At 38.0% G+C, this 10,354-nt stretch overlaps 1 pseudogene; it reads left to right on the top strand.

The window, feature by feature from the left end:
* The first annotated feature begins 408 nt into the window (after positions 1–408).
* Positions 409–8,432, top strand: LOC149155882 (inorganic phosphate transporter 1-4-like; annotated as a pseudogene).
* The last annotated feature ends 1,922 nt before the right edge of the window (positions 8,433–10,354 follow it).

Here is a 10,354-nt window from a genome sequence, read left to right as displayed (position 1 = left end):
GCTAGGGAGAACTTGAAACCCTTTGAGAAGTTTAATTCCATGTTCTGTCTTTTTTGAATAGGTTTGCACTGTGTTTAAATTTGAAAGTTCGGGTTCTATTTGTATTCCATGTGCTTTTAAGTTTTACGGCGTTCTTCAAGAATTCTTTTCCTTTACATAGATGAAGATGCACATGTGTTAAGAAGAATTTCCAACCGTTTGATAATTTTGAATATATTTATTTAGCCAGAAAACCTAAAAAATTAAAGAGTTGATATTGCAGATTTTAAACATTGTGGAAAATTGTGACCAGTGTTTTATATCTACTGCTATGCCCTGAGAAATTTTAGTTTTTCTCCAGGTTTTTTAAAGACATGTGTTCTGTGAAGGTTTTAGTTGTGTGTTTTGTGAAGATACAAACATGGCACCATGGAAAAGGGTTCTCAAATTGAGGTGCTTTCTGCCCTGGACAAGGCCAGGACGCAATGGTACCATTTCACAGCCATCATAATAGCGGGCATGGGCTTCTTCACCGATGCGTATGATCTCTTCTGCATACTGACCGTAACCAAACTACTGGGATGGATCTATTACCCTGCTGCTCCGGGGAAAGTAGGTACTCTGCCAATCAACGTCAATGCGGCAGTGAGTCGCGTCGCTCTTTGCGGAACTCTGGCCGGGCAGCTATTCTTTGGATGTGTTGGTGTACATGCACTTAGACTAGCTGTGTTGGTGTACATGCACCTAGAATAGCTCCAGTTAACTTATTGCTTGCATGTGGCACATGTACACATTAACATAAGATAAAGCACACTTAGCTTTAGTTAGCTTTAGCTATTACATGTACAACTAAGCTTAACTTAGTTGCTTTTATGTATTTATTCTAAAACTAATATTGTAGAATCAATTTTTTTATTCTTTTCTCAATTCTTACTCGCTTCCTTCCTTCTCTTGCAAGCTTGTTTATTGTTTTGCAGATCTAGATCTGTGTATCTCAAAAATCTTACATGGTATTAGAGCACAGGGATTTGTAATCAGTGCACAAGCAATTTTATTTGCACGTTCAGAAGATTGAAACAACAACAAAGAATGGAGTCTAAATTGGAGTTTCCACAATCGACAATTCTCACTCCATATAATTATTTCGAATGGAAGCCAAATATTCAACTTCATCTCAGAAGTAGAGGCTTATTTCGAATAACCATGGAAACGGAAGTTGAACCAACATCGGCAATGGAGAAAACAAGATATTTCAATCGCATGGACGAGGCCTTCGGCATCCTATGTTTATCTATTTCCCTAGAACTGCTATTTCATGTTGAATCATGTTAAACTCCAAATGAGGTATGGAAAATTTTGGAAGGATTGTTTGGAAAACAGGATGAAATGCAAGGTCACATTCTTGAAAATGAGTTAAACTCATTAGATCCAAGAAACTTTGAGAACATTCAAGATTTTTTCACAGGGTATAAAGCCTTGTTGGTTCAGTTGAAAGGATGCGGGATCGACAAATCCAAGCAAGAAAATCAATTGATTCTTTCCATTTTATCAAAACTTGGTCCAGAGTATGCAGTATTCGTCTCTACATTCCACACAGTCAGATCTGCAACTAGTGCAGCTTGGAAGATGCCCTCACTGGATTCTTTTATTCAGTCTTTGATGCATGAGCAAGATAAGCTCATCAAAATAGGCACACTTAAAAATTCCAAAGCGCATAAAGGAAAGGAAAATTCCAAAGACCATCAGAAAGGAAAAGGGAAGAAGGATCCTGATCCAAGAAAGGGAGGACATCCCAAACCCCCTGATGGATCATCTGGCTCAAAGGAAAGGAAAGGAATGAAAGGGCGATCAATGTGCAATTATTGCCACCGTGGTTTTCATCCTGAATTTCCATGCGTGAAGAAGACTATAGATCTCATGGCGCAGACACTCCAGCAACACGATCTTGGAGACCACATTCCTGAGAATGCTAAGAAGAAGTCTGGAGAAAAAGCACCAGATCCAAGAGGTAATGGGCATGCTTTGATTGCTCTTCATTCTGCACCACAAGAATGGATCATCGATTCCAAGGATAATTTTAGGGGCGAATGTTCGCCCTTTGGCGAAATTAAGGGGTTTTAAATTTTTAGTGGGCGAATATTTTGTATCATAGTACATTTTTACAAATCACCTCAAATAGCCCACCTTATTTTAAGGGAGAGGGTAAAAAAGGTAAATTTAGCCCTTGAAATTAGGACTTACAACCTTCCATTCGCCCATTTTCAAGAATAGGTTTTATTTAAGTGAATCCATTCGCCCATTTTCAAGAATAGGTTTTATTTAAGTGAATCCTATGGGCCAAATACCATATTTATAAAAGAGGTATGGTAAATTAATAAAAATATAAATAAATGAGAGGTATGGTAAATAAATATAACATTTTTTATATTTACTCCATAAGTCACCTTATATACATGTAAGGGTGTAAACAAATAAAAATATAAGTAAAGTGGAGGTATGGTAAATAAATAAAACGTCTTTTTATACTTACTCAAAAGGTATGGTAAATAGATAAAAATATAAATAAACTAGACGTATCATAAATAAATAAAACCTCTTTTTATATTTAGTCCATAACCCTCGTTCTATTTATGAAGGCTCAAGAAAGAGGTTTTATTTAAGTGAATCCTATGGGCCAAATACGATATTTGTAAAAGAGGTATGGTAAATTAATAAAAATATAAATAAACGAGAGGTATGGTAAACAAATAAAACATTTTTTTATATTTACTCCATAAGTCACCTTATATTTACGAACACTCAAAAAATGGGTTATATTTAGGTGAAACCTATGGCCAAAATACTATGGGACAAATACCATGGGCTAGATTGTTATTAATACCATGGAAAAAACCATTATTAACCCTAATATTAGAATTAATAAAAATAAAAATGGCACATGGTATTGACCCATGGTATTCACCTCGAATGTAGCCTATTTAAATGGGGGAATTAAACCAGCATATAACCTATGCTAAGATTCACTAGGACTTTACAAAGTTTTATTATTTAGTGAAAGACTCGCCAAGATCTTACAAGATTTTATAATTGAGTAAAATATTCGCCATGCCTGGTGAGAGATTAGCCAAAAAATTATATATATATATTATATTATTGATAAAATCGCCTTCCATTTTTCCTATATACCATGGAGATTTGCCCATTTATTATATTTATAAATTTCCCTGATCGATTCAACAGGTTCACATCATATGGCTTCTTCAAAGGAACCCTTTTCTTCTCTACATGCATACTCAGGTCCTCTCATTCTCATGGGGGATAATTCTGCAGTTGCAACAACTGGACAAGGAAGAGTGCAATTCGAAGATGGAAGTTTTGAAAATGTCTTGCATATTCCAAGGCTTTCTGTGAATCTTCTCTCAGTGTATCAGATGACACACACAGGCAGCGGAAGGAAAGTGGAATTTACCCCAGATTCCGTGAGCATTTATGACATGAAAACCAATTTGAAGATTGCATCTGGCAAGGTAAATGATCAATCTCATCTGTATGCATTTTCTGATTTTGTTCCTCAATCAGATTCTATTTTGCTACTTACGCATGCAAATGAAGAAAGTAGGATTTGGCACGAGAGATTTGGGCACTTGAATTTCAGATATATGCAACAGCTTAGTAAGCAAGGGATGGTCAAAGGATTGCAAACCATTGAATTTTCAGATGGTGTTTGTAATGGATGTGTGTAATGGATGTGCTATTGGAAAGCATCTACAAGAAAAATTCGAGAAGGGGCATGCATGGAGAGCCTCTTCACCTTTGGAACTTGTACACAGTGATCTCATGGGTCCATTTCCGGTGTTTTCAATGAGAAAAGCAAGATATGTGTTGTCATTTATAGATGATTACACGAGATTCACTTGGGTTTACTTCTTGAAACTCAAGTCTAAAGTTTTTCAACATCTAAAGATTTTCAAAGCACATGCGGAAAATAAGTCTGGAAAACGCATCAAAATACTCCACACAGATAATGGGATGGAATATGTCAACAAAGATATCAAGAATCTTTGTGATGAAGCAGGCATACAGTTGCAGCATACAGTTCCTTACACTCCACAACAAAATGGTGTGGCTGAAAGGAAAAATCGATCTTTGAAAGAGATGGCTAATTTCATGTTGCATGCAAGATCTCTTCCGTCGAAATTGTGGGCCGAAGCTATTAATTGTGCCTCATACATCCAGAACATATCTCCTCATAAATATGTTACTGGAAAAACACCTTTTGAGGCTTGGACTGGCATGCAACCTGACGTTAGTCATTTCCGCATTTTTGGATCTCGAGCATGGGCCCGCATTCCTCCAGAGAAGAGAAAGGCTTTGGAGCCTCAAAGCAAAGCATGCATGTTTGTTGGATATTCTGATGAAGTCAAAGGGTACAGATTGCTTGATATCCACACTGAAGAGCTCTTTATTGAAAGGAGTGTAAAGTTTGACGAAGATATTTCGCATGCACCGGTAGATGAACTTGTTACCAAATTTTCATCACCACTCATTGATGAGTATGCAGATGAAACTTCAGACCAGCATTCTGATGAAGATGAGTCTTTTCCTGTGACCCCTGTTAGACCACCAGTTGTTGAACATCGAGATCATACTTCTGCATGTAGTTCAGAAGATTCTCGACCACCTTCAACACAAAAATGGCACAGCATGAGTGATATCCTTGATGATCCTGCCTCTATCCCTCTATTTGAAGATTCGCAAGCACTCTTAGCGATGGAGCCATCCATGCCCACGCATGCTTATATGATGCATGGATCTAATCCACAAAATTATGCAGAAGCAAATGGGCATCCTGAATGGGAAGCCGCCATGGATGAGGAATATAACCCTCTCATTGAGAACCAAACTTGGGATTTGGTTTCGCTACCTTCAAATCGCAAACTTGTGAGATGCAAGTGGGTTTACTGGACCAAGAAAGCATCAAATGGCCAAGTTAGTCGATATAAGGCACGATTGGTAGAAAAAGGTTTTCAGCAAGTACATGGTGTTGACTATGATGAGACTTTTGCTCCAGTGGCAAAAATGGATTCCATTCGGCTAGCTCTCTCCATTGTAGCAGCAAGAGGATGGGAGGTGCATCATATGGATGTGAAGAATGCCTTTCTTCATGGTGATCTCGAGGAGGAAATATACATGGAGTAGCCACCGGGATACATGCAGAATTCATCTCTGGTATGCAAACTAAAGAAGTCTCTCTATGGCCTCAAGCAGGCACCTAGAGCATGGCCGAGTATAGAGGAGCAGTGAATGCCACTATTCAGGCAATTTGGCTATAACATTTCCTATCTGAGCTTGGGATTAGTGTCCATCATCCAACTGTCATCTGGTGCGATAATCAAAGTACGCTAAAGTTTTGCAGAGATCCAGTGCAACGGCAGTATACCAAACACATCGAGATCCACATGCACTTCATTAGAGAACTCATTCATGCTGGGATCATCGATCTTCAGTACTGTCCTAGTTCCGAGCAGATTGCTGACATCTTCACCAAGACTTTCACTGAGCAGAAGTTTCGATTCCTCCGAGATCATCTCGGGGTGAAGGACACGACTGCCTAGCAGTTGTCTTTTCTCTACTTTTGCATTATATTTTGAGGGGGGTTTTCTTTCCACTGGGTTTCCCCTCTTTCCTCCTTTTTATGCAATGTATATGGGTACCTAAAATGGTCGTGTTTCCAGGACTCATTCATTTTGCATCACACTCACCTAAGTTATGCTTAAGGGGGGGTGTTGGTGTACATGCACTTAGACTAGCTGTGTTGGTGTATATGCACTTAGACTAGCTGTGTTGGTGTACATGCACCTATATTAGCTCCAGTTAACTTATTGCTTGCATGTGGCACATGTACACATTAACATAAGATAAAGCACACTTAGCTTTAGTTAGCTTTAGTTATTGCATGTACAACTAAGCTTAACTTAGTTGCTTTTATGTATTTATTCTAAAACTAATATTGTAGAATCAATTTTTTTATTCTTTTCTCAATTCTTGCTCGCTTCCTTCCTTCTCTTGCAAGCTTGTTTATTGTTTTGCAGATCTAGATCTGTGTATCTCAAAAATCTTACAGGATGGCTAGGCAACAAGCTGGGTCGGAAAAAGGTCATGATGATCAACGCCATCGGTAGCGGTTTGTCCTTTGGTCAGAAACCCAACTCCGTGATGACTACTCTATGTTTTTTCAGATTCTGGCTGGGCTTTGGCATCAGCGGCGACTATCCGCTTTCAGCCACCATCATGTCGGAATATGCGAACAAGAGAACCAGGGGAGCCTTCATCGCGGCGGTGTTTGCCATGCAAGGATTCGACATTCTGGCGGGGGGAGCTGTCTCCATCGTAGTCTCCAAGGCTTTCATGGCAGCTTTTCATGTCAACCCTCCGAAGCTGGTCACATACACCCCCCCAAGAGGCGGATTTTGTGTGGAGAATAATTTTGATGTTCGGGGTTGTGCCTGCTGCACTGACATATTATTGGCGCATGAAAATGCCGGAGACTGCTCGATTCACAGCCCTGGTTGCAGGAAATGCCAAGAAGGCCGCCATGGACATGTCCAACGTACTGCAGGTGGACATCCATGAAGATCAGAGAGTCGTAGAAGCATCGCAAGGGACGAAGGCACGAAATTCGGCCTGTTTTCCAATGACTTTCTCCAACGCCATGGTTCGCATCTCCTGGGCAATACGTCCACATGGTTTCTTCTGGATATTGCATTCTACAGCCAAAATCTGTTTCAGAGCAATATCTATAGTAAAATCTGTTGGGTGCAATGAGCGAGTAAGATGAGCGGCATAGAGGAGGTTTACAGTATTGTGTTGAAATATTAATTTCAATCACATTTACTGCAGCATGGTTTGGCAAAACCACCCAGACTTCCCCGCACCACCATTCGCAAAAAGTTGTTTTCGTTAGAGGGCCTCCGATACAATCCGTTGCTGCCACGCGTCAGTGTACAACTCCGAAACCACCAACTCCCCGGACGTTAAAAGTCGTTTGGTTTGTGTGAGGTTGGTGTGCGAATTGCGTTCGATCAGGTCAACGGACAAAGATCTTATTCAACCTCCCAGAACATTAGTTTTTTTTTTTATCGTCGTTTTTATTTATTTATTTAATGTATTTAATGCACTGTCATAGTCATAGGTAAAAGTTGGTAAACATTTTTAATTTTGCTGTTTTTTAACTTTACGGAAGTATGGGTAATGTATTGTAAGTGATATGTTTTTGTTTTGAAGTGTTGACTTTGTAACTTGGAAAAGCACACGGGAATGAAGTAGAGTTTTCAGCTGCAGCAAATAACAAACCAGGAGAGCACAGTGCGAACAAAAAATTGTAAAGCATATGCATTGAAATGCATTGAAATGAAATGTATGGTGCTAGCGCAAATATGCATTGAAATGAAATGTATGGTGCTAGCGCAAATGTATTTTTTCTTTAATTGAATATGTAATGTGAATGATCAGGCGCTTCAATGTAATGAAAATTTCACACGGGTGAATATGAAGGATTTCTTTTACAGCAGTAAATCCATGTAAATTTATTCTACAACAGTAAATGTAAAAGCTCCTTACAGCAGTAAAAGTGTATGAAGATTTTACACAGCAGTGTAAAAATTATTTGTAAAAGAGGCAGAGTATTTATTTTTGGTGAATCGTTGTGAGAGAGGAAGAAAATTGTATTAAGCAGTTTATAAATTAATACAAGTTTGTTTTGGCTTAGAAACTCTGTCTTTCTCAAAAAAAATTTGGGGCTTCCCTGTGCAAAAGATCCAGAGGAGAAAAACAGAGCAGTGCTCTGTGTTCAGTTAATTTGTGTTTGAAATTACCAAAAATTTCCAACATATTGGAAGCAGTCACTGATCGCCCTCTGCTCGACTGTTCCGGGTTAGTGGTTTACGGTCTTCTTCAAAGACCGCATTGGGCGTTTTAAAATTCAGCTAATGGGCTTCTTCTTCATGACAGTCTTCATGTTCGCCATAGCGATTCCGTAAAAATACGTTACCGACAGTGTAACGTTGTTCCTAGTTCTTTATGCCTTCACCTTCTTCTTCTCCAATTTCGGTCCCAACAGCACCACTTTCATTGTGCCGGCTGAGATATTCCCGGCGAGGCTGCGTTCGACGTGCCACGGCATATCTGCAGCAGCTGGGAAAGCCGGAGCCATCGTCGGGGCATTTGGGTTCTTGTATTTATCGCAGGATGGGACGACTGCGGGTTATCCTAAGTCGATCGGGCCGAGAAGAGCTCTCCTGATACTGGCTGCAGTCAACGCACTGGGCTTCCTTTTTACCTTTTTGGTGCCTGAAACCAATGGCAAGTCGCTCGAGGACCTGTCGGGAGAGAACGAAGAAGTTTTCGAAATGACGGGATCGTCCGGTCGATCGAACCACGCTCTACACGTCTAGCCGTGGTGACGTAATCAACTTTCAATATTGCATGTCTTTAACAGACAGCTGTGTGGATTTTTAGTTACGGAATAACGACTGCAGTGATTCATTCGCAGTCAACGTGTGTGACCGTTCAAGTGACGGAGGGATGGTAGGAATATTCGTGTCAACCATATATATGTATCGCATTGAGTGCATGTGAACGTAGGGTATTAGAACATATTAGGGTATCATGTGGATTGTTGCAATCATGTTTTATTATCGTTACGTTAATTGTTATTTTATGTAAGTTTTTAAAACGTTTCTCCGAAAGTTGTGTAAATTTGGGTTTAAGTGAATACAAAATCTATGTGAAATTTTATTTCACACAGATTGTGTAGTGACTTCACCATATCACTGATTTGGAGTGGAAAGTAGCTACGCTCTCATTTCATTTTAAAGTTTGTCCTTTGAGATTTAGAAGTTGATTTTTGCTTTTGGATTTTAATTAAATCTCTTCTTAGATTAAGCCTGGAAGAGAATATAATAGATTATAGAATACAAATTCCTTTCAATATTGGTTTGATTGCAAAGCTCACATAACATAGAAATTGTTAGTAAAATTGAATAAGAATTGTAATTATGTCGAGGGCGTTATTTTCTCCAGTTCTCCAATTAGAACTAAACCTCAAAGTTCAGTTTCACTACTTGTGGCGTTCATAAATGAGCTGATGAGCTGGTTGCGATTAATGGTGCAAAGGAGTGGCGTGTGGTACTGCTTTGTCCAACTTTATAAGCATCTAGTTTAAGAAGGAATCTCTCATCACTCTTTCAACGAAGATAACATACAATGGCAAATATGTGAACGGAGTCCCTTGGATCAAGGCTTTTTCTTCCCATGGAAGAGAACTCCTTATGAAACATCTAATGGTGTGTTTGTATATTTAAGAAACAATAATGTTTATTGATTTCGTCCTGCAATATTTTATGATTATCATAATTTTTAAAGTGGATATTCTATATGACTTTTAAGACGCGGAAATATTGTTGATCTTCTTGAATTTTACAACATAAAGTAGTGGGGATGATTTAGTTTACAGATTTTAGGATTAAAGTTGTTCGAGATATTATAGTATCTATTATAAAACAGTTATTGGTGGTTAATGAAGATGGTGATGATGGTGTGAAAATGAAGAGAGGTGTAAAATATATTTTCTTACTAATTTATTATAGAAGAATGTATAAAAAAAATTATAGTAAAAATATACAAAACTTAAAGTAAAATAGTTGTAAACAAATCAAATAACAAGTTAAATTTAACAAGACAAATGTATGGAAAAATATCTTTTAGGAGGAAATCTCCACACTCTAAAGCAAACTCAATTCATAATTAACAAACTAAATGGTTACATCATAGGGCATGTCCTCAACAAGAGTGTTCTAAAATAATATAAGTATTAGTATTATAGAAAAAATTATCATAGCATAATGGTAAGTTAAAAATTACACTAGATTTTTTCCAACCTTAATATTAAATAAATAGGAATATCTAAACCATAATAAACCATTTATGGTTTTCTAATTCTACATGCTAGAAACCACTAGGAAGTAAGTGGCTAACTGTTGTTGCTTAATATTCGTTGCATGCCAGTGATATGCATTTGTTCCATGTGACTACTGATTAGTCTCTCTCATTGCTTTCCATTTCTACATTTATTTCTTATTGAACTACATCATTGCATGGTATATGACCCATTTCCAAATATTCTCCCACTTGTTATATACATTACAAAGTTACAAGGGAGAATGCATCAAACTATGAGCTAATTGGTGGCTAATTGCTAGGGGTTGTAAGGCCTTTAAATTCATAATGCTATTTGAATTTTCTTGTACACAATGGTTTCATTAATTCTTATATAAAATTTTAAAAATTATCAACTTTCTCTATTATTGAGCCTAGA

This window comes from Pinus tabuliformis, chromosome 9 (genome assembly GCF_031772625.1).
Source record: "Pinus tabuliformis cultivar Carrire ecotype Pingquan chromosome 9, CPIR1, whole genome shotgun sequence".
Classification (NCBI taxonomy): domain Eukaryota; kingdom Viridiplantae; phylum Streptophyta; class Pinopsida; order Pinales; family Pinaceae; genus Pinus; species Pinus tabuliformis.
Note: the sequence above shows the minus strand (reverse complement) of the source record. Positions and strands in the feature narration are given on the sequence as shown.